Source organism: Chrysoperla carnea (assembly GCF_905475395.1).
Source record: "Chrysoperla carnea chromosome X unlocalized genomic scaffold, inChrCarn1.1 SUPER_X_unloc_51, whole genome shotgun sequence".
Classification (NCBI taxonomy): Eukaryota; Metazoa; Arthropoda; class Insecta; order Neuroptera; family Chrysopidae; genus Chrysoperla; species Chrysoperla carnea.
The window spans coordinates 1-25,919 of NW_025408180.1; the positions used below are offsets into that span (position 1 = coordinate 1).

At 25.6% G+C, this 25,919-nt stretch overlaps 3 non-coding genes across 3 annotated transcripts; all 3 read right to left on the reverse strand.

The window, feature by feature from the left end:
- Positions 1-3,344: 3,344 nt before the first annotated feature.
- On the reverse strand, positions 3,345-3,463 carry LOC123304432. The gene has a single exon (XR_006536454.1). It is a non-coding gene; the product is annotated as a 5S ribosomal RNA (ribosomal RNA).
- Positions 3,464-9,818: 6,355 nt separating this feature from the next.
- On the reverse strand, positions 9,819-9,937 carry LOC123304433. Its single transcript, XR_006536455.1, has one exon. It is a non-coding gene; the product is annotated as a 5S ribosomal RNA (ribosomal RNA).
- A 6,355-nt stretch (positions 9,938-16,292) lies between these two features.
- LOC123304434 lies at positions 16,293-16,411 on the reverse strand. Its single transcript, XR_006536456.1, has one exon. It is a non-coding gene; the product is annotated as a 5S ribosomal RNA (ribosomal RNA).
- Positions 16,412-25,919: the final 9,508 nt, after the last annotated feature.

Below are 25,919 nucleotides of genomic sequence, written 5' to 3' on the forward strand. Positions count from 1 at the left end.
ATTGTTACACCAGATAATAATTTATTTAATTCTTCATCATTACGAATTGCCAATTGTAAATGACGTGGAATGATACGTGTTTTTTTGTTATCACGGGCAGCATTACCAGCTAACTCGAGAACTTCTGCAGCCAAATATTCCATAACAGCAGCCAAATATACTGGGGCACCAGCACCTACTCGTTCAGCATAATTTCCTTTTCGTAATAATCTGTGAATTCTTCCAACAGGAAATTGTAATCCTGCTCGGCTTGATCTTGACTTTGCCTTTCCCTTTACTTTACCACCTTTACCTCGTCCAGACATAGCGAATAAATTTATTTAATTAATATTTTTTTTTGTAAATATAATCACACAGATGTGTACGTTACGGGGATTGTAACATAAATGTTTAAAATGTTATTTGGGTATTTTAATTTATAATATTTATAAAATATAAAACTTTAAAAATAAACCAATCACCTTATAGTATTATTTTTAGCCAATCAGAGAGTAGTATTCATTTTTATTGTTATATCCATCTTCGCGTATATAATACGCTAGTTGTATACACGACACGCTCATACATATACTGACTGGTGTTCTGTAACTATCTGTGTATATTAATTGTTTGTAACAATGCCACCAAAAACAAGTGGAAAAGCAGCAAAAAAAGCTGGCAAAGCTCAAAAAAATATATCAAAGAGTGATAAGAAAAAGAAGAGGAAGCGCAAGGAATCATATGCAATTTACATTTACAAAGTATTAAAACAAGTGCATCCTGATACTGGTATCTCTAGTAAAGCTATGAGTATCATGAACAGTTTTGTTAATGATATTTTTGAACGTATTGCTGCTGAAGCATCACGTTTAGCACATTATAATAAACGTTCAACAATCACAAGTCGGGAAATTCAAACCGCAGTTCGATTATTATTACCTGGTGAATTGGCAAAGCACGCTGTTAGTGAAGGTACTAAAGCTGTTACAAAATATACAAGTTCAAAATAAATAAATCGAAAATATTATTTAATTGATAACATAAAAATACATCAACATATAAAAATGGCTCTCTTTTTAAGAGAGCCATCAAATTTTTTAAATAAGAGTAAATTATTTTTATATATACAAAAAAATTAAATAAACAATTATTAATATCATATTTAATATAAAATTTTATATATTAATAGCTTGAATATATCTATTATTAGTATATCAATATTATTAATTTTAAATATAATAAAGGATATCGCGGAATATATATCGTAAATCAGTGTAATGCAAATGCATTACATTACCTTTATTATTTTCATTTTACATTTACTACTTGTTTATGTACGCTTATAATTATTAGAAAAATATTTTTAATAATTTTAAAAAATAAATGAAATAATAAAAATTTAATAATAAATTATTTATTGAAAGTATAAAAAATGGTATAGCAAAATCTTTATTTTCTTTGATTAAGGCGAAATGTTTTATTAGTTATAAATTCGATAATCTCCTATCGATACTTGTTACTCTTAACTTGTATATATAAAAAATATAATAGTATATTAATTTATAATAAAATTTTTTCAAAAATTCAATAAGTTATTGTAAAATAAAATAGATAATATACAAATTATAATTTATTATTGCAGATATATTACAATAAAAAAAAAAAAAATAAATAAAAATATTTGGTAATGTATGTTATAAACAAAATAATTTGTTGTAAACAAATTATATAATATGTTATATTTATTAACAAATTTATTTACTCTTATATAAATAAAATTAGTGGCTTCCCAAAAAGGAAAGCCTGTTTAAATTTATCGGATGTATTAAATATTCTTTAATAAATTTACTAAATATTTTAAGTAAATTATTATATTTTCTTAACCTCCAAAACCATACAAAGTACGACCTTGTCGTTTTAATGCATATACAACATCCATAGCTGTAACTGTTTTACGTTTTGCGTGTTCAGTATATGTAACAGCATCCCGAATAACATTTTCAAGGAATACTTTAAGTACACCACGTGTTTCTTCATAAATTAAACCAGAGATACGTTTTACTCCACCTCGTCGTGCTAAACGACGAATTGCAGGTTTTGTAATACCTTGGATATTATCACGCAAAACTTTTCTATGACGTTTTGCACCCCCTTTTCCAAGACCCTTTCCACCTTTTCCTCTGCCAGTCATTTTAATAAAAAATTATTTACAATATTTTAACGAACGGATAACACGTGTGTTAACCTCACAAGTATTGTAATGTATGTGAGCGCCGGTACAATTGTGCCTTTTTATATAAAGCATTAAAGATTTTTTAAGCCACGCCTATACAATTTGATTAGTCCATACTCTGATAGCTATCCAATAGGATATGACAACAAAAATTTTGAAATTTCATATAAATATAAATACAACACATTTATTTCGCATTTAAACATTTGACTTTGTAGTATCAAATTGTCGAATATAATTTTTAAAATTGTGTGTTTTTTTGTAAAAACATTATTATTTGAAAATGGCTAGAACCAAGCAAACTGCACGTAAATCAACTGGTGGTAAAGCACCAAGAAAACAATTAGCAACGAAAGCTGCACGTAAAAGTGCACCAGCAACTGGTGGAGTAAAAAAACCACACAGATATCGTCCTGGTACAGTAGCTTTACGAGAAATTCGTCGTTATCAAAAAAGTACTGAATTGTTAATTCGTAAATTACCATTCCAACGTTTAGTACGTGAAATTGCACAAGATTTTAAAACCGATTTACGTTTTCAAAGTTCAGCTGTTATGGCATTACAAGAAGCTAGTGAAGCCTATTTAGTAGGTTTATTTGAAGATACCAATTTATGCGCAATTCATGCAAAGCGTGTTACAATTATGCCTAAGGATATACAATTGGCAAGACGTATTCGTGGAGAACGTGCATAAGCGTTTTAAATGACAATTTAAAAAAAAAAAAAACAAATAAGAAATATTTTCGGTCCTATATATAGGACCAACATATATTATTAAATAAGAGTATATTATTTTTATTAAAAAATATATATATATATATATATATAAATTATTGAAATAAAATTAAACATTATTAAAATTTTGTTATAATTATAAGCGATTGCTATTTCTAAAAATAAATAAATTTCATAAAATTTATATTATTTTATATTCATTTGAAATATTAAAAAAACTTCTCGCTTTAAAGTAACCATGATATGAGTTATAAATGCAATAAAATTTTATACAAAAAATAATATTTATTTGTTGACGAATAATATAAAAGGTTTACATTTCTAAATAACATATATTTATATATGGTGTGTAAAAAAAAAGAAAAGAAGAAAAATAATTTATATTTTTAATATAAAAAGGCAACCGCACACAGTGTTCCCAAGCGGTCACCCATCCAAGTACTGACTGTGCCCAATGTTGCTTAACTTCGGTGATCGGACGAGAACCGGTGTTTTCAACGTGGTATGGCTGTTGCCAGTAATAAATGAAAATTTTTACAAATATATATTTTTCATAAATATCATTAATATTAAAGTATATTATTAAAATTTTCAATGAAGTAATCAATTTAAATATATACTTATTTATTATACCATATATTTTAAATAAAAATGCAACCGCACACAGTATTCTCAAGTGGCCACCCATCCGTGGTACTGACTGTGGCAAATGTTTCTTAACTATTATTTTATAAAATATTTATACAAAAAATAATTTACTCTTATCAAATATTAATTTGTGGCCTGTATTAAGGCCTATGTTATTTTCATTTTTTAGCAAAAATAATGAAATATTTCAATATATTATTAAAGTAACAGATCATTTCTTTTTTGGTGCTGCTTTTTTAATTTTTGTAGGAGATGATTTGGCAACAGAAGCTTTCTTAGCTTTTGGTGCTTTCGGTTTACGAGCAGGGCTACTTTTGGCAGCGGATTTTGTACTTTTTGCTGGTTTTGCTTTAACTGGTGCTTTTTTTGATGCCGCTGATGATTTTGCAGTAACTTTTTTAGCAGCAGTTGATGATGATGGAGTCGCTTTTTTTGCTTTAGGCTTTTTGGCTGCCAATGATGTAGTTGTGGCTTTCTTTTCTTTTGGTGCCCGTTTACTTTTAGCACTCTTTGCTGAACCTTTTGCTCCACTTTCTTTTTTGGATACTTTTGATTTAGCTGAAGAATTAGATGAAGCGGAAGCAGCCAATTTGAATGAACCAGATGCACCTTTACCTTTAGTTTGTACCAAGGCTCCCTCAGTTACAGCAGCTTTTAAATATTTTTTAATAAATGGTGAAATTTTATCAGAATCCACTTTATAATTTGCAGCTAAATATTTTTTAATTGCTTGTAATGATGAACCACCACGTTCTTTTAAATTTTTAATTGCGTTAACAACCATTTCTGATGTACGTGGATGTGTTGGTTTTGAATGTTGTTTTGTACGTTTAGCACCAGAAGCTGTTGCTTTTTTTGTTGGTGTTGTAGAAGCAGCAGTAACCGCAGTTGCTGCAACAGCTGTAGAATTTTCTTCGGCCATATTTTTTTACTTTATAAAAATAATGTATTTATTATAAATATTTAAATGATAAAATATAATAATTCTATCAAATAAAAAATAAAGGTTTTCAATTATATCATTATTCACAATAATATAAGTCCCTATGTAAGTCAAAGTACCATGTAGAAAACACATAAAAATTAAATAGTATTTCTAATTTACTGTCGTAGTAAACATGATTTATTTTTTCAATTTCTATAATATATAAAATAATAAATTATAAATTTAATAATAATATTTATTTTATAAATTAAAATATATTTAATTTTTTTATTAACAATTATTAATAAACATAGTTTAATATTAATTATTTCAATCATACAAAACAATAATATTTTTAAGGTAAACTTAAAAAGTATATATTTTTATTTTTTATTTAATATCGATTTATTATAAATTATTAGTATATAAATAATTAAAAAATTTAATATATAAATATATATATTATAGTATAAGATTTCATTTTTAGAAAAACTTTTTTTGTCAATAATGAAAACGTATTATTATGAAATGTGTTAATCGAACATTGACAAAATATATTTCATTAGAAAATACTTTTATTTATGCATTAATATCAATAATTAACTATTAAATTAATTTTTTCATAATTATATAAAGAAATTTTATACTGATATAAGTATTTATATATTATAATATTTATTTTAAATATAAAAAAATTTATGACAAAATATATTATTAGAGTATTTGTTGAGATTAATATAAGATTATTTTAAATAAGAATTAATTTATATAATTATTAAAATATTATTAATTTTATGTTATGTAATTTTAATAAAAATAAATAATAATAATAATAAATATACAAATTTTTTAACAATTTAAATTTTATATGATCTAAATAATTTTGTTAAGTACGATATGAGAAATCATTGTAAGCTTCGTTAAGAAACTTTGTAATATAAAATAATAATAATAATATTAAATATATAAATAAATAAAATAAATTTGATATATATTTTTAGTTCATTCTGTGTATAAATCAAAGGATACCGAATAATTGGTAACGGATGCGATATATTATAGTATCGAGTATTAAAACATAATATATAAATTTATCTTGTTATTCAAATTTTTTGTTACTTAACTTATGTATTTAGAAAATTTATAATATTATTTATATAATTGACATAAAATCTTATAAATTGAAATTTTATTAATATGTATCAAAAGAAGAGAGTAACGTATTGATATAATATCAAAGGATACTGATTATTTAAATAACGAATACGTCATATATTGTTTGTGTAACGAAGTTCACTTGGCCATCTAGTTTAAAATAACATTTTCAATAGAAAGTTTATATGCTTTGTTTTTTTTTTTTCTTTAATTATTAAAAAAATAAATTGAAATTTAATTCAATCAAATTTTATAATAATTTTAAAAAAATTTTTCCTTTTAAAAAATATTTTGTGATGTTGTGATAATATGTATTAATACAAGTGCATCCTGATACTTTTATCTCTAGTAAAGGTATGAGTATCATGAACAGTTTTGTTATCTAATGATATTATTTTGATAATATTTTGTGTATATTCTTATAATATTTTGTCTAAATATCATCATAATACAATATTATTTTGATAATATTTTATGAATATTCTTATAATATGTTACCTAAATGTCATCATAATATGATGAATTATTTCCATAATAACATATAAAAAAAAAAAAAAAAAAAAAGAATCATTAATTTATAATTATTTAAATTGATTCTTTAAAAAAATATTATAATATATTATTTATAAAAATAATTTTTACTCTTATTTTAAATAAATTTGTGGCCTTTTATTAAAAGGCCTATGATCGATGTATTATTATTATAAAAATTAATGCAATGTTTTTAATTTATGCTTTCTTTTCAGTTTTCTTTGGTAATAACACTGCTTGAATGTTTGGTAATACACCACCTTGAGCAATTGTTACACCAGATAATAATTTATTTAATTCTTCATCATTACGAATTGCCAATTGTAAATGACGTGGAATGATACGTGTTTTTTTGTTATCACGGGCAGCATTACCAGCTAACTCGAGAACTTCTGCAGCCAAATATTCCATAACAGCAGCCAAATATACTGGGGCACCAGCACCTACTCGTTCAGCATAATTTCCTTTTCGTAATAATCTGTGAATTCTTCCAACAGGAAATTGTAATCCTGCTCGGCTTGATCTTGACTTTGCCTTTCCCTTTACTTTACCACCTTTACCTCGTCCAGACATAGCGAATAAATTTATTTAATTAATATTTTTTTTTGTAAATATAATCACACAGATGTGTACGTTACGGGGATTGTAACATAAATGTTTAAAATGTTATTTGGGTATTTTAATTTATAATATTTATAAAATATAAAACTTTAAAAATAAACCAATCACCTTATAGTATTATTTTTAGCCAATCAGAGAGTAGTATTCATTTTTATTGTTATATCCATCTTCGCGTATATAATACGCTAGTTGTATACACGACACGCTCATACATATACTGACTGGTGTTCTGTAACTATCTGTGTATATTAATTGTTTGTAACAATGCCACCAAAAACAAGTGGAAAAGCAGCAAAAAAAGCTGGCAAAGCTCAAAAAAATATATCAAAGAGTGATAAGAAAAAGAAGAGGAAGCGCAAGGAATCATATGCAATTTACATTTACAAAGTATTAAAACAAGTGCATCCTGATACTGGTATCTCTAGTAAAGCTATGAGTATCATGAACAGTTTTGTTAATGATATTTTTGAACGTATTGCTGCTGAAGCATCACGTTTAGCACATTATAATAAACGTTCAACAATCACAAGTCGGGAAATTCAAACCGCAGTTCGATTATTATTACCTGGTGAATTGGCAAAGCACGCTGTTAGTGAAGGTACTAAAGCTGTTACAAAATATACAAGTTCAAAATAAATAAATCGAAAATATTATTTAATTGATAACATAAAAATACATCAACATATAAAAATGGCTCTCTTTTTAAGAGAGCCATCAAATTTTTTAAATAAGAGTAAATTATTTTTATATATACAAAAAAATAAAATAAACAATTATTAATATCATATTTAATATAAAATTTTATATATTAATAGCTTGAATATATCTATTATTAGTATATCAATATTATTAATTTTAAATATAATAAAGGATATCGCGGAATATATATCGTAAATCAATGTAATGCATTTGCATTACATTACCTTTATTATTTTCATTTTACATTTACTACTTGTTTATGTACGCTTATAATTATTAGAAAAATATTTTTAATAATTTTAAAAAATAAATGAAATAATAAAAATTTAATAATAAATTATTTATTGAAAGTATAAAAAATGGTATAGCAAAATCTTTATTTTCTTTGATTAAGGCGAAATGTTTTATTAGTTATAAATTCGATAATCTCCTATCGATACTTGTTACTCTTAACTTGTATATATAAAAAATATAATAGTATATTAATTTATAATAAAATTTTTTCAAAAATTCAATAAGTTATTGTAAAATAAAATAGATAATATACAAATTATAATTTATTATTGCAGATATATTACAAAAAAAAAAAAAAAAATAAATAAAAATATTTGGTAATGTATGTTATAAACAAAATAATTTGTTGTAAACAAATTATATAATATGTTATATTTATTAACAAATTTATTTACTCTTATATAAATAAAATTAGTGGCTTCCCAAAAAGGAAAGCCTGTTTAAATTTATCGGATGTATTAAATATTCTTTAATAAATTTACTAAATATTTTAAGTAAATTATTATATTTTCTTAACCTCCAAAACCATACAAAGTACGACCTTGTCGTTTTAATGCATATACAACATCCATAGCTGTAACTGTTTTACGTTTTGCGTGTTCAGTATATGTAACAGCATCCCGAATAACATTTTCAAGGAATACTTTAAGTACACCACGTGTTTCTTCATAAATTAAACCAGAGATACGTTTTACTCCACCTCGTCGTGCTAAACGACGAATTGCAGGTTTTGTAATACCTTGGATATTATCACGCAAAACTTTTCTATGACGTTTTGCACCCCCTTTTCCAAGACCCTTTCCACCTTTTCCTCTGCCAGTCATTTTAATAAAAAATTATTTACAATATTTTAACGAACGGATAACACGTGTGTTAACCTCACAAGTATTGTAATGTATGTGAGCGCCGGTACAATTGTGCCTTTTTATATAAAGCATTAAAGATTTTTTAAGCCACGCCTATACAATTTGATTAGTCCATACTCTGATAGCTATCCAATAGGATATGACAACAAAAATTTTGAAATTTCATATAAATATAAATACAACACATTTATTTCGCATTTAAACATTTGACTTTGTAGTATCAAATTGTCGAATATAATTTTTAAAATTGTGTGTTTTTTTGTAAAAACATTATTATTTGAAAATGGCTAGAACCAAGCAAACTGCACGTAAATCAACTGGTGGTAAAGCACCAAGAAAACAATTAGCAACGAAAGCTGCACGTAAAAGTGCACCAGCAACTGGTGGAGTAAAAAAACCACACAGATATCGTCCTGGTACAGTAGCTTTACGAGAAATTCGTCGTTATCAAAAAAGTACTGAATTGTTAATTCGTAAATTACCATTCCAACGTTTAGTACGTGAAATTGCACAAGATTTTAAAACCGATTTACGTTTCCAAAGTTCAGCTGTTATGGCATTACAAGAAGCTAGTGAAGCCTATTTAGTAGGTTTATTTGAAGATACCAATTTATGCGCAATTCATGCAAAGCGTGTTACAATTATGCCTAAGGATATACAATTGGCAAGACGTATTCGTGGAGAACGTGCATAAGCGTTTTAAATGACAATTTAAAAAAAAAAAAAACAAATAAGAAATATTTTCGGTCCTATATATAGGACCAACATATATTATTAAATAAGAATATATTATTTTTATTAAAAAATATATATATATATATATATATAAATTATTGAAATAAAATTAAACATTATTAAAATTTTGTTATAATTATAAGCGATTGCTATTTCTAAAAATAAATAAATTTCATAAAATTTATATTATTTTATATTCATTTGAAATATTAAAAAAACTTCTCGCTTTAAAGTAACCATGATATGAGTTATAAATGCAATAAAATTTTATACAAAAAATAATATTTATTTGTTGACGAATAATATAAAAGGTTTACATTTCTAAATAACATATATTTATATATGGTGTGTAAAAAAAAAGAAAAGAAGAAAAATAATTTATATTTTTAATATAAAAAGGCAACCGCACACAGTGTTCCCAAGCGGTCACCCATCCAAGTACTGACTGTGCCCAATGTTGCTTAACTTCGGTGATCGGACGAGAACCGGTGTTTTCAACGTGGTATGGCTGTTGCCAGTAATAAATGAAAATTTTTACAAATATATATTTTTCATAAATATCATTAATATTAAAGTATATTATTAAAATTTTCAATGAAGTAATCAATTTAAATATATACTTATTTATTATACCATATATTTTAAATAAAAATGCAACCGCACACAGTATTCTCAAGTGGCCACCCATCCGTGGTACTGACTGTGGCAAATGTTTCTTAACTATTATTTTATAAAATATTTATACAAAAAATAATTTACTCTTATCAAATATTAATTTGTGGCCTGTATTAAGGCCTATGTTATTTTCATTTTTTAGCAAAAATAATGAAATATTTCAATATATTATTAAAGTAACAGATCATTTCTTTTTTGGTGCTGCTTTTTTAATTTTTGTAGGAGATGATTTGGCAACAGAAGCTTTCTTAGCTTTTGGTGCTTTCGGTTTACGAGCAGGGCTACTTTTGGCAGCGGATTTTGTACTTTTTGCTGGTTTTGCTTTAACTGGTGCTTTTTTTGATGCCGCTGATGATTTTGCAGTAACTTTTTTAGCAGCAGTTGATGATGATGGAGTCGCTTTTTTTGCTTTAGGCTTTTTGGCTGCCAATGATGTAGTTGTGGCTTTCTTTTCTTTTGGTGCCCGTTTACTTTTAGCACTCTTTGCTGAACCTTTTGCTCCACTTTCTTTTTTGGATACTTTTGATTTAGCTGAAGAATTAGATGAAGCGGAAGCAGCCAATTTGAATGAACCAGATGCACCTTTACCTTTAGTTTGTACCAAGGCTCCCTCAGTTACAGCAGCTTTTAAATATTTTTTAATAAATGGTGAAATTTTATCAGAATCCACTTTATAATTTGCAGCTAAATATTTTTTAATTGCTTGTAATGATGAACCACCACGTTCTTTTAAATTTTTAATTGCGTTAACAACCATTTCTGATGTACGTGGATGTGTTGGTTTTGAATGTTGTTTTGTACGTTTAGCACCAGAAGCTGTTGCTTTTTTTGTTGGTGTTGTAGAAGCAGCAGTAACCGCAGTTGCTGCAACAGCTGTAGAATTTTCTTCGGCCATATTTTTTTACTTTATAAAAATAATGTATTTATTATAAATATTTAAATGATAAAATATAATAATTCTATCAAATAAAAAATAAAGGTTTTCAATTATATCATTATTCACAATAATATAAGTCCCTATGTAAGTCAAAGTACCATGTAGAAAACACATAAAAATTAAATAGTATTTCTAATTTACTGTCGTAGTAAACATGATTTATTTTTTCAATTTCTATAATATATAAAATAATAAATTATAAATTTAATAATAATATTTATTTTATAAATTAAAATATATTTAATTTTTTTATTAACAATTATTAATAAACATAGTTTAATATTAATTATTTCAATCATACAAAACAATAATATTTTTAAGGTAAACTTAAAAAGTATATATTTTTATTTTTTATTTAATATCGATTTATTATAAATTATTAGTATATAAATAATTAAAAAATTTAATATATAAATATATATATTATAGTATAAGATTTCATTTTTAGAAAAACTTTTTTTGTCAATAATGAAAACGTATTATTATGAAATGTGTTAATCGAACATTGACAAAATATATTTCATTAGAAAATACTTTTATTTATGCATTAATATCAATAATTAACTATTAAATTAATTTTTTCATAATTATATAAAGAAATTTTATACTGATATAAGTATTTATATATTATAATATTTATTTTAAATATAAAAAAATTTATGACAAAATATATTATTAGAGTATTTGTTGAGATTAATATAAGATTATTTTAAATAAGAATTAATTTATATAATTATTAAAATATTATTAATTTTATGTTATGTAATTTTAATAAAAATAAATAATAATAATAATAAATATACAAATTTTTTAACAATTTAAATTTTATATGATCTAAATAATTTTGTTAAGTACGATATGAGAAATCATTGTAAGCTTCGTTAAGAAACTTTGTAATATAAAATAATAATAATAATATTAAATATATAAATAAATAAAATAAATTTGATATATATTTTTAGTTCATTCTGTGTATAAATCAAAGGATACCGAATAATTGGTAACGGATGCGATATATTATAGTATCGAGTATTAAAACATAATATATAAATTTATCTTGTTATTCAAATTTTTTGTTACTTAACTTATGTATTTAGAAAATTTATAATATTATTTATATAATTGACATAAAATCTTATAAATTGAAATTTTATTAATATGTATCAAAAGAAGAGAGTAACGTATTGATATAATATCAAAGGATACTGATTATTTAAATAACGAATACGTCATATATTGTTTGTGTAACGAAGTTCACTTGGCCATCTAGTTTAAAATAACATTTTCAATAGAAAGTTTATATGCTTTGTTTTTTTTTTTTCTTTAATTATTAAAAAAATAAATTGAAATTTAATTCAATCAAATTTTATAATAATTTTAAAAAAATTTTTCCTTTTAAAAAATATTTTGTGATGTTGTGATAATATGTATTAATACAAGTGCATCCTGATACTTTTATCTCTAGTAAAGGTATGAGTATCATGAACAGTTTTGTTATCTAATGATATTATTTTGATAATATTTTGTGTATATTCTTATAATATTTTGTCTAAATATCATCATAATACAATATTATTTTGATAATATTTTATGAATATTCTTATAATATGTTACCTAAATGTCATCATAATATGATGAATTATTTCCATAATAACATAAAAAAAAAAAAAAAAAAAAAAAGAATCATTAATTTATAATTATTTAAATTGATTCTTTAAAAAAATATTATAATATATTATTTATAAAAATAATTTTTACTCTTATTTTAAATAAATTTGTGGCCTTTTATTAAAAGGCCTATGATCGATGTATTATTATTATAAAAATTAATGCAATGTTTTTAATTTATGCTTTCTTTTCAGTTTTCTTTGGTAATAACACTGCTTGAATGTTTGGTAATACACCACCTTGAGCAATTGTTACACCAGATAATAATTTATTTAATTCTTCATCATTACGAATTGCCAATTGTAAATGACGTGGAATGATACGTGTTTTTTTGTTATCACGGGCAGCATTACCAGCTAACTCGAGAACTTCTGCAGCCAAATATTCCATAACAGCAGCCAAATATACTGGGGCACCAGCACCTACTCGTTCAGCATAATTTCCTTTTCGTAATAATCTGTGAATTCTTCCAACAGGAAATTGTAATCCTGCTCGGCTTGATCTTGACTTTGCCTTTCCCTTTACTTTACCACCTTTACCTCGTCCAGACATAGCGAATAAATTTATTTAATTAATATTTTTTTTTGTAAATATAATCACACAGATGTGTACGTTACGGGGATTGTAACATAAATGTTTAAAATGTTATTTGGGTATTTTAATTTATAATATTTATAAAATATAAAACTTTAAAAATAAACCAATCACCTTATAGTATTATTTTTAGCCAATCAGAGAGTAGTATTCATTTTTATTGTTATATCCATCTTCGCGTATATAATACGCTAGTTGTATACACGACACGCTCATACATATACTGACTGGTGTTCTGTAACTATCTGTGTATATTAATTGTTTGTAACAATGCCACCAAAAACAAGTGGAAAAGCAGCAAAAAAAGCTGGCAAAGCTCAAAAAAATATATCAAAGAGTGATAAGAAAAAGAAGAGGAAGCGCAAGGAATCATATGCAATTTACATTTACAAAGTATTAAAACAAGTGCATCCTGATACTGGTATCTCTAGTAAAGCTATGAGTATCATGAACAGTTTTGTTAATGATATTTTTGAACGTATTGCTGCTGAAGCATCACGTTTAGCACATTATAATAAACGTTCAACAATCACAAGTCGGGAAATTCAAACCGCAGTTCGATTATTATTACCTGGTGAATTGGCAAAGCACGCTGTTAGTGAAGGTACTAAAGCTGTTACAAAATATACAAGTTCAAAATAAATAAATCGAAAATATTATTTAATTGATAACATAAAAATACATCAACATATAAAAACGGCTCTCTTTTTAAGAGAGCCATCAAATTTTTTAAATAAGAGTAAATTATTTTTATATATACAAAAAAATAAAATAAACAATTATTAATATCATATTTAATATAAAATTTTATATATTAATAGCTTGAATATATCTATTATTAGTATATCAATATTATTAATTTTAAATATAATAAAGGATATCGCGGAATATATATCGTAAATCAGTGTAATGCAAATGCATTACATTACCTTTATTATTTTCATTTTACATTTACTACTTGTTTATGTACGCTTATAATTATTAGAAAAATATTTTTAATAATTTTAAAAAATAAATGAAATAATAAAAATTTAATAATAAATTATTTATTGAAAGTATAAAAAATGGTATAGCAAAATCTTTATTTTCTTTGATTAAGGCGAAATGTTTTATTAGTTATAAATTCGATAATCTCCTATCGATACTTGTTACTCTTAACTTGTATATATAAAAAATATAATAGTATATTAATTTATAATAAAATTTTTTCAAAAATTCAATAAGTTATTGTAAAATAAAATAGATAATATACAAATTATAATTTATTATTGCAGATATATTACAATAAAAAAAAAAAAAATAAATAAAAATATTTGGTAATGTATGTTATAAACAAAATAATTTGTTGTAAACAAATTATATAATATGTTATATTTATTAACAAATTTATTTACTCTTATATAAATAAAATTAGTGGCTTCCCAAAAAGGAAAGCCTGTTTAAATTTATCGGATGTATTAAATATTCTTTAATAAATTTACTAAATATTTTAAGTAAATTATTATATTTTCTTAACCTCCAAAACCATACAAAGTACGACATTGTCGTTTTAATGCATATACAACATCCATAGCTGTAACTGTTTTACGTTTTGCGTGTTCAGTATATGTAACAGCATCCCGAATAACATTTTCAAGGAATACTTTAAGTACACCACGTGTTTCTTCATAAATTAAACCAGAGATACGTTTTACTCCACCTCGTCGTGCTAAACGACGAATTGCAGGTTTTGTAATACCTTGGATATTATCACGCAAAACTTTTCTATGACGTTTTGCACCCCCTTTTCCAAGACCCTTTCCACCTTTTCCTCTGCCAGTCATTTTAATAAAAAATTATTTACAATATTTTAACGAACGGATAACACGTGTGTTAACCTCACAAGTATTGTAATGTATGTGAGCGCCGGTACAATTGTGCCTTTTTATATAAAGCATTAAAGATTTTTTAAGCCACGCCTATACAATTTGATTAGTCCATACTCTGATAGCTATCCAATAGGATATGACAACAAAAATTTTGAAATTTCATATAAATATAAATACAACACATTTATTTCGCATTTAAACATTTGACTTTGTAGTATCAAATTGTCGAATATAATTTTTAAAATTGTGTGTTTTTTTGTAAAAACATTATTATTTGAAAATGGCTAGAACCAAGCAAACTGCACGTAAATCAACTGGTGGTAAAGCACCAAGAAAACAATTAGCAACGAAAGCTGCACGTAAAAGTGCACCAGCAACTGGTGGAGTAAAAAAACCACACAGATATCGTCCTGGTACAGTAGCTTTACGAGAAATTCGTCGTTATCAAAAAAGTACTGAATTGTTAATTCGTAAATTACCATTCCAACGTTTAGTACGTGAAATTGCACAAGATTTTAAAACCGATTTACGTTTCCAAAGTTCAGCTGTTATGGCATTACAAGAAGCTAGTGAAGCCTATTTAGTAGGTTTATTTGAAGATACCAATTTATGCGCAATTCATGCAAAGCGTGTTACAATTATGCCTAAGGATATACAATTGGCAAGACGTATTCGTGGAGAACGTGCATAAGCGTTTTAAATGACAATTTAAAAAAAAAAAAAACAAATAAGAAATATTTTCGGTCCTATATATAGGACCAACATATATTATTAAATAAGAGTATATTATTTTTATTAAAAAATATATATATATATATATATATAAATTATTGAAATAAAATTAAACATTATTAAAATTTTGTTATAATTATAAGCGATTGCTATTTCTAAAAATAAATAAATTTCATAAAATTTATATTATTTTATATTCATTTGAAATATTAAAAAAACTTCTCGCTTTAAAGTAACCATGATATGAGTTATAAATGCAATAAAATTTTATACAAAAAATAATATTTATTTGTTGACGAATAATATAAAAGGTTTACATTTCTAAATAACATATATTTATATATGGTGTGTAAAAAAAAAGAAAAGAAGAAAAATAATTTATATTTTTAATATAAAAAGGCAACCGCACACAGTGTTCCCAAGCGGTCACCCATCCAAGTACTGACTGTGCCCAATGTTGCTTAACTTCGGTGATCGGACGAGAACCGGTGTTTTCAACGTGGTATGGCTGTTGCCAGTAATAAATGAAAATTTTTACAAATATATATTTTTCATAAATATCATTAATATTAAAGTATATTATTAAAATTTTCAATGAAGTAATCAATTTAAATATATACTTATTTATTATACCATATATTTTAAATAAAAATGCAACCGCACACAGTATTCTCAAGTGGCCACCCATCCGTGGTACTGACTGTGGCAAATGTTTCTTAACTATTATTTTATAAAATATTTATACAAAAAATAATTTACTCTTATCAAATATTAATTTGTGGCCTGTATTAAGGCCTATGTTATTTTCATTTTTTAGCAAAAATAATGAAATATTTCAATATATTATTAAAGTAACAGATCATTTCTTTTTTGGTGCTGCTTTTTTAATTTTTGTAGGAGATGATTTGGCAACAGAAGCTTTCTTAGCTTTTGGTGCTTTCGGTTTACGAGCAGGGCTACTTTTGGCAGCGGATTTTGTACTTTTTGCTGGTTTTGCTTTAACTGGTGCTTTTTTTGATGCCGCTGATGATTTTGCAGTAACTTTTTTAGCAGCAGTTGATGATGATGGAGTCGCTTTTTTTGCTTTAGGCTTTTTGGCTGCCAATGATGTAGTTGTGGCTTTCTTTTCTTTTGGTGCCCGTTTACTTTTAGCACTCTTTGCTGAACCTTTTGCTCCACTTTCTTTTTTGGATACTTTTGATTTAGCTGAAGAATTAGATGAAGCGGAAGCAGCCAATTTGAATGAACCAGATGCACCTTTACCTTTAGTTTGTACCAAGGCTCCCTCAGTTACAGCAGCTTTTAAATATTTTTTAATAAATGGTGAAATTTTATCAGAATCCACTTTATAATTTGCAGCTAAATATTTTTTAATTGCTTGTAATGATGAACCACCACGTTCTTTTAAATTTTTAATTGCGTTAACAACCATTTCTGATGTACGTGGATGTGTTGGTTTTGAATGTTGTTTTGTACGTTTAGCACCAGAAGCTGTTGCTTTTTTTGTTGGTGTTGTAGAAGCAGCAGTAACCGCAGTTGCTGCAACAGCTGTAGAATTTTCTTCGGCCATATTTTTTTACTTTATAAAAATAATGTATTTATTATAAATATTTAAATGATAAAATATAATAATTCTATCAAATAAAAAATAAAGGTTTTCAATTATATCATTATTCACAATAATATAAGTCCCTATGTAAGTCAAAGTACCATGTAGAAAACACATAAAAATTAAATAGTATTTCTAATTTACTGTCGTAGTAAACATGATTTATTTTTTCAATTTCTATAATATATAAAATAATAAATTATAAATTTAATAATAATATTTATTTTATAAATTAAAATATATTTAATTTTTTTATTAACAATTATTAATAAACATAGTTTAATATTAATTATTTCAATCATACAAAACAATAATATTTTTAAGGTAAACTTAAAAAGTATATATTTTTATTTTTTATTTAATATCGATTTATTATAAATTATTAGTATATAAATAATTAAAAAATTTAATATATAAATATATATATTATAGTATAAGATTTCATTTTTAGAAAAACTTTTTTTGTCAATAATGAAAACGTATTATTATGAAATGTGTTAATCGAACATTGACAAAATATATTTCATTAGAAAATACTTTTATTTATGCATTAATATCAATAATTAACTATTAAATTAATTTTTTCATAATTATATAAAGAAATTTTATACTGATATAAGTATTTATATATTATAATATTTATTTTAAATATAAAAAAATTTATGACAAAATATATTATTAGAGTATTTGTTGAGATTAATATAAGATTATTTTAAATAAGAATTAATTTATATAATTATTAAAATATTATTAATTTTATGTTATGTAATTTTAATAAAAATAAATAATAATAATAATAAATATACAAATTTTTTAACAATTTAAATTTTATATGATCTAAATAATTTTGTTAAGTACGATATGAGAAATCATTGTAAGCTTCGTTAAGAAACTTTGTAATATAAAATAATAATAATAATATTAAATATATAAATAAATAAAATAAATTTGATATATATTTTTAGTTCATTCTGTGTATAAATCAAAGGATACCGAATAATTGGTAACGGATGCGATATATTATAGTATCGAGTATTAAAACATAATATATAAATTTATCTTGTTATTCAAATTTTTTGTTACTTAACTTATGTATTTAGAAAATTTATAATAGTATTTATATAATTGACATAAAATCTTATAAATTGAAATTTTATTAATATGTATCAAAAGAAGAGAGTAACGTATTGATATAATATCAAAGGATACTGATTATTTAAATAACGAATACGTCATATATTGTTTGTGTAACGAAGTTCACTTGGCCATCTAGTTTAAAATAACATTTTCAATAGAAAGTTTATATGCTTTGTTTTTTTTTTTTCTTTAATTATTAAAAAAATAAATTGAAATTTAATTCAATCAAATTTTATAATAATTTTAAAAAAATTTTTCCTTTTAAAAAATATTTTGTGATGTTGTGATAATATGTATTAATACAAGTGCATCCTGATACTTTTATCTCTAGTAAAGGTATGAGTATCATGAACAGTTTTGTTATCTAATGATATTATTTTGATAATATTTTGTGTATATTCTTATAATATTTTGTCTAAATATCATCATAATACAATATTATTTTGATAATATTTTATGAATATTCTTATAATATGTTACCTAAATGTCATCATAATATGATGAATTATTTCCATAATAACATATAAAAAAAAAAAAAAAAAAAAAGAATCATTAATTTATAATTATTTAAATTGATTCTTTAAAAAAATATTATAATATATTATTTATAAAAATAATTTTTACTCTTATTTTAAATAAATTTGTGGCCTTTTATTAAAAGGCCTATGATCGATGTATTATTATTATAAAAATTAATGCAATGTTTTTAATTTATGCTTTCTTTTCAGTTTTCTTTGGTAATAACACTGCTTGAATGTTTGGTAATACACCACCTTGAGCAATTGTTACACCAGATAATAATTTATTTAATTCTTCATCATTACGAATTGCCAATTGTAAATGACGTGGAATGATACGTGTTTTTTTGTTATCACGGGCAGCATTACCAGCTAACTCGAGAACTTCTGCAGCCAAATATTCCATAACAGCAGCCAAATATACTGGGGCACCAGCACCTACTCGTTCAGCATAATTTCCTTTTCGTAATAATCTGTGAATTCTTCCAACAGGAAATTGTAATCCTGCTCGGCTTGATCTTGACTTTGCCTTTCCCTTTACTTTACCACCTTTACCTCGTCCAGACATAGCGAATAAATTTATTTAATTAATATTTTTTTTTGTAAATATAATCACACAGATGTGTACGTTACGGGGATTGTAACATAAATGTTTAAAATGTTATTTGGGTATTTTAATTTATAATATTTATAAAATATAAAACTTTAAAAATAAACCAATCACCTTATAGTATTATTTTTAGCCAATCAGAGAGTAGTATTCATTTTTATTGTTATATCCATCTTCGCGTATATAATACGCTAGTTGTATACACGACACGCTCATACATATACTGACTGGTGTTCTGTAACTATCTGTGTATATTAATTGTTTGTAACAATGCCACCAAAAACAAGTGGAAAAGCAGCAAAAAAAGCTGGCAAAGCTCAAAAAAATATATCAAAGAGTGATAAGAAAAAGAAGAGGAAGCGCAAGGAATCATATGCAATTTACATTTACAAAGTATTAAAACAAGTGCATCCTGATACTGGTATCTCTAGTAAAGCTATGAGTATCATGAACAGTTTTGTTAATGATATTTTTGAACGTATTGCTGCTGAAGCATCACGTTTAGCACATTATAATAAACGTTCAACAATCACAAGTCGGGAAATTCAAACCGCAGTTCGATTATTATTACCTGGTGAATTGGCAAAGCACGCTGTTAGTGAAGGTACTAAAGCTGTTACAAAATATACAAGTTCAAAATAAATAAATCGAAAATATTATTTAATTGATAACATAAAAATACATCAACATATAAAAACGGCTCTCTTTTTAAGAGAGCCATCAAATTTTTTAAATAAGAGTAAATTATTTTTATATATACAAAAAAATAAAATAAACAATTATTAATATCATATTTAATATAAAATTTTATATATTAATAGCTTGAATATATCTATTATTAGTATATCAATATTATTAATTTTAAATATAATAAAGGATATCGCGGAATATATATCGTAAATCAGTGTAATGCAAATGCATTACATTACCTTTATTATTTTCATTTTACATTTACTACTTGTTTATGTACGCTTATAATTATTAGAAAAATATTTTTAATAATTTTAAAAAATAAATGAAATAATAAAAATTTAATAATAAATTATTTATTGAAAGTATAAAAAATGGTATAGCAAAATCTTTATTTTCTTTGATTAAGGCGAAATGTTTTATTAGTTATAAATTCGATAATCTCCTATCGATACTTGTTACTCTTAACTTGTATATATAAAAAATATAATAGTATATTAATTTATAATAAAATTTTTTCAAAAATTCAATAAGTTATTGTAAAATAAAATAGATAATATACAAATTATAATTTATTATTGCAGATATATTACAATAAAAAAAAAAAAAATAAATAAAAATATTTGGTAATGTATGTTATAAACAAAATAATTTGTTGTAAACAAATTATATAATATGTTATATTTATTAACAAATTTATTTACTCTTATATAAATAAAATTAGTGGCTTCCCAAAAAGGAAAGCCTGTTTAAATTTATCGGATGTATTAAATATTCTTTAATAAATTTACTAAATATTTTAAGCAAATTATTATATTTTCTTAACCTCCAAAACCATACAAAGTACGACCTTGTCGTTTTAATGCATATACAACATCCATAGCTGTAACTGTTTTACGTTTTGCGTGTTCAGTATATGTAACAGCATCCCGAATAACATTTTCAAGGAATACTTTAAGTACACCACGTGTTTCTTCATAAATTAAACCAGAGATACGTTTTACTCCACCTCGTCGTGCTAAACGACGAATTGCAGGTTTTGTAATACCTTGGATATTATCACGCAAAACTTTTCTATGACGTTTTGCACCCCCTTTTCCAAGACCCTTTCCACCTTTTCCTCTGCCAGTCATTTTAATAAAAAATTATTTACAATATTTTAACGAACGGATAACACGTGTGTTAACCTCACAAGTATTGTAATGTATGTGAGCGCCGGTACAATTGTGCCTTTTTATATAAAGCATTAAAGATTTTTTAAGCCACGCCTATACAATTTGATTAGTCCATACTCTGATAGCTATCCAATAGGATATGACAACAAAAATTTTGAAATTTCATATAAATATAAATACAACACATTTATTTCGCATTTAAACATTTGACTTTGTAGTATCAAATTGTCGAATATAATTTTTAAAATTGTGTGTTTTTTTGTAAAAACATTATTATTTGAAAATGGCTAGAACCAAGCAAACTGCACGTAAATCAACTGGTGGTAAAGCACCAAGAAAACAATTAGCAACGAAAGCTGCACGTAAAAGTGCACCAGCAACTGGTGGAGTAAAAAAACCACACAGATATCGTCCTGGTACAGTAGCTTTACGAGAAATTCGTCGTTATCAAAAAAGTACTGAATTGTTAATTCGTAAATTACCATTCCAACGTTTAGTACGTGAAATTGCACAAGATTTTAAAACCGATTTACGTTTCCAAAGTTCAGCTGTTATGGCATTACAAGAAGCTAGTGAAGCCTATTTAGTAGGTTTATTTGAAGATACCAATTTATGCGCAATTCATGCAAAGCGTGTTACAATTATGCCTAAGGATATACAATTGGCAAGACGTATTCGTGGAGAACGTGCATAAGCGTTTTAAATGACAATTTAAAAAAAAAAAAAACAAATAAGAAATATTTTCGGTCCTATATATAGGACCAACATATATTATTAAATAAGAGTATATTATTTTTATTAAAAAATATATATATATATATATATATAAATTATTGAAATAAAATTAAACATTATTAAAATTTTGTTATAATTATAAGCGATTGCTATTTCTAAAAATAAATAAATTTCATAAAATTTATATTATTTTATATTCATTTGAAATATTAAAAAAACTTCTCGCTTTAAAGTAACCATGATATGAGTTATAAATGCAATAAAATTTTATACAAAAAATAATATTTATTTGTTGACGAATAATATAAAAGGTTTACATTTCTAAATAACATATATTTATATATGGTGTGTAAAAAAAAAGAAAAGAAGAAAAATAATTTATATTTTTAATATAAAAAGGCAACCGCACACAGTGTTCCCAAGCGGTCACCCATCCAAGTACTGACTGTGCCCAATGTTGCTTAACTTCGGTGATCGGACGAGAACCATTTTTTTTTTTAACATTTAATAAAATCTTTATTAATTCAAAAATATATACATATAATTTACAATGCAAGTAAATATTTCAAAATATTCATATATAATGTATGGAGGTTATTAGCTTGGTTAAGCTTTCATCCTCTAATTTGCTATTTTTATTACAAGGTAATTTTAGAAAATTAATGTTGCAAGAGATAATGTCTATTACAAGTGAGATTTTTGGTTTTGTGTTTTGATTCAGGATACAGGAAAAGGAGAGGAAAAACCTGTTTATCATTTTGGGGATGTGGTATTAGGATTTTTGATAGGTGGTTTTGGTAATTTTTATTTGAATTTTGTTTTTATTATTTATACATGTGTGTTTTTAATTTTGTGTTTTTAGATGGTTAAGTGAGATTGACGCACTTGTTTGATAGGTGTCTTGTTAGTTTGCTATTTTCTATACTGTAAGTGTAGAACTTATGTTTTAGTTGTTCAAAGTATTCTTCGATAGTTGGAATTTCAGTAAGGTAGTGTAACATGTTTATTGGGGTGTATCTGTCTGTGTTTAAAATTAGTCTTAAGCATCTGTTTTGGAGTCTTTGTATTTTGTTTTTAGTCGTAGACGAAGCATCATAACTCCACACAGGGGAGGCGTAGCTGATTATTGGCCGAATGATTGTCGTGTATAACAGTTTTTTATTTTGTCTGGACATAGGACTATTTTTGTTTAAAAGTGGATAGAGGGTTCGGATGGAGTTGTTGACTTTGTCAGAAATGTTTTTTATGTGACTTTTGAAGTAAAGTTTTTTATCGAAAATGACTCCTAAGTACTTTACTTCATTTTTTATTGTTATTTTTGTTTTGTTGATTGAAATTGGAGTAGTGACCCTGGTGTCATTAAATTTCCTTGCAAATATGATGTGTTCGGTTTTATCATTATTCAATTTGATCTTCCATTTCTGAGCAAAGTCAAGTATTAGGTTTAGATGGATTTGGGTTTGGGATGTGGCCACCTGCGCGTTAAATGAGTGCGTGAATATTGCTGTATCATCTGCGTAGATGGCCAGTTGGGTTTTGGGGAATTTTGGGATATCATTAATGTAGTAATTAAAGATGACAGGTCCGAGTACACTCCCTTGCGGTACTCCTGCTCTGGAGAATTTAATGTCTGATACAGTGTTGTTGATTTTGACTACAAATTTCCTGTTATGTAAGTAGTTTTTGATTAATAGTATTAGGTATGCAGGAAATTTGTAGTTGATTAATTTATATATAACTCCGTCCTGCCAGACGGTGTCGAATGCCTTCTCAATGTCTAGTAAACATACTGACGTAACTTTGTGTTTTTTGAATTGTTCTTTTATCGAAAAGGCAATCCTAGCCGTCTGCATGGCGGTGCTGTGTCCAGGTCTGAATCCGAACTGTTCATCTATAATTACCGCATTTTTTGATTCAAAGGATTTTATTCTGGCAAGGATTATCCTTTCCGTCAGCTTTGACAGTGTACTAAGGAGGCTTATTGGTCTGTAGTTGCTGGGGTTAGTATGGTCCTTCTTGGGTTTGTGTATGGGGATTACTGTCGCTATTTTCCACTGATCTGGGTAGTAACCTGTGATCAATATGGCGTTTATTATGTGCATTAATTGTACAATTGTTTTGTTTGTTAAATTTTTTATTTGTTTGTAGTCTATGTCATCAGGTCCTGGGGATTTGTTGTTGGGTAAGGTTTTAATTATGGATCTTATTTCTTTGGGAGTGGTGTGGATTTTGAATTTTGCTCTGGGGTTTAGTGTTTTTTGATCATGATTGAATGATTTTAGGGTGTGGTCTACTTCTTCTTGAATGGGGGATTGGAGAGGATTTGACTGGATTGATTCAAGGGTATTTCCAATTAGGTCAGCTTTGTCTTTGTCCGTGTAGTACGTGTCGTTGTTGTAAGTTAGTGAAGGTATTGGTTTTTTTGATTTTCTAAGTATTTTTGTCATTTGCCATAGTGAGTTATCTTTTGGTGTTATTTCCAGGAGCTTTTTTTGCCATTTTGTGTTGAGTAATTTATGAATTTCGTTTTTTATTGTTCGGTTAAGTTTGTTAATTTCATTTTTTAGTCCTGGGTTTCTGGTTTTTTGTTGCTGTTTTCTAAGTGAGTTGCGGTCTTTGATCAGATTTTTAATTTCGTCGTTTAGGTCGTTTTTGTAGGGGTTTACAATTAGTCTTTGTGTGTTGTCTTTCTTGGTCTGTTTAAGTGCGTCCGTTAGTTTTTTAATTTCGTCGTCTATTTTGTCAGGGGAGTCAATGTTTTTGTTTATTGTGATTTTTTTGTCGAGTTCCTTTTTATATTTTACCCAGTCAGTGGATTTGTAAGATGTTATGATATGTTTTGTCTTTTGTTTGTATGTTCCGTAGATTTCAAATAGAATTGGGTTATGATCTGAGTTTAAAGCGGGTGTAGAAATTGGTTCAGATATGTTTGTAAGGTTTTTGTTGAGTAAAAGGTCTATGTAGGTTGGAGTGGAATTGTTTGTGGGGTAGTGGGTGGGTTCTTTGGTGTGCAGGATTATGATGTTGTTGTTTTTTGTGTATTCATGTAGAGTAAGTCCGTTGGCATTGTTAATGTGGTTTTTCCAGGACACATGTCTGGCATTGAGGTCTCCTGTTATTAGTATCTTGTCTCCGACAGACGTGAGGATGTCTAGGTCTTGGGTGGTGAATTTGTTTTTTGGGCTGTTATACACAGCAATAATGTTAAGTTTGTTTTCCAGTTTTAATCCTACTGCTTCTATTGTTAGTGAGCTTGATAGATTAGTTTTTTTGTATGGTATTGTGTTTTTGATAATAATAGCTACTCCCCCTCCATGCGTTGCGCGATCGTTTCGTATTATTGAGTAATTTTTAATTTTTGGTGTGTCTTTGTGAGTAAGTTTCGTCTCTGTTATTATTGCTATGTCTATGTTTTCGTCTACTATAAAGGCTCTAAGTTCTGTCATTTTTGGCCTTAGGCCGTTGGCGTTCCAGGTCATGCATTTAGTTGCCATTTTATTTGAAGTTGTTTTGGCAAAAATCAAAGAATACTTTGAATTTTTGTAGTTCG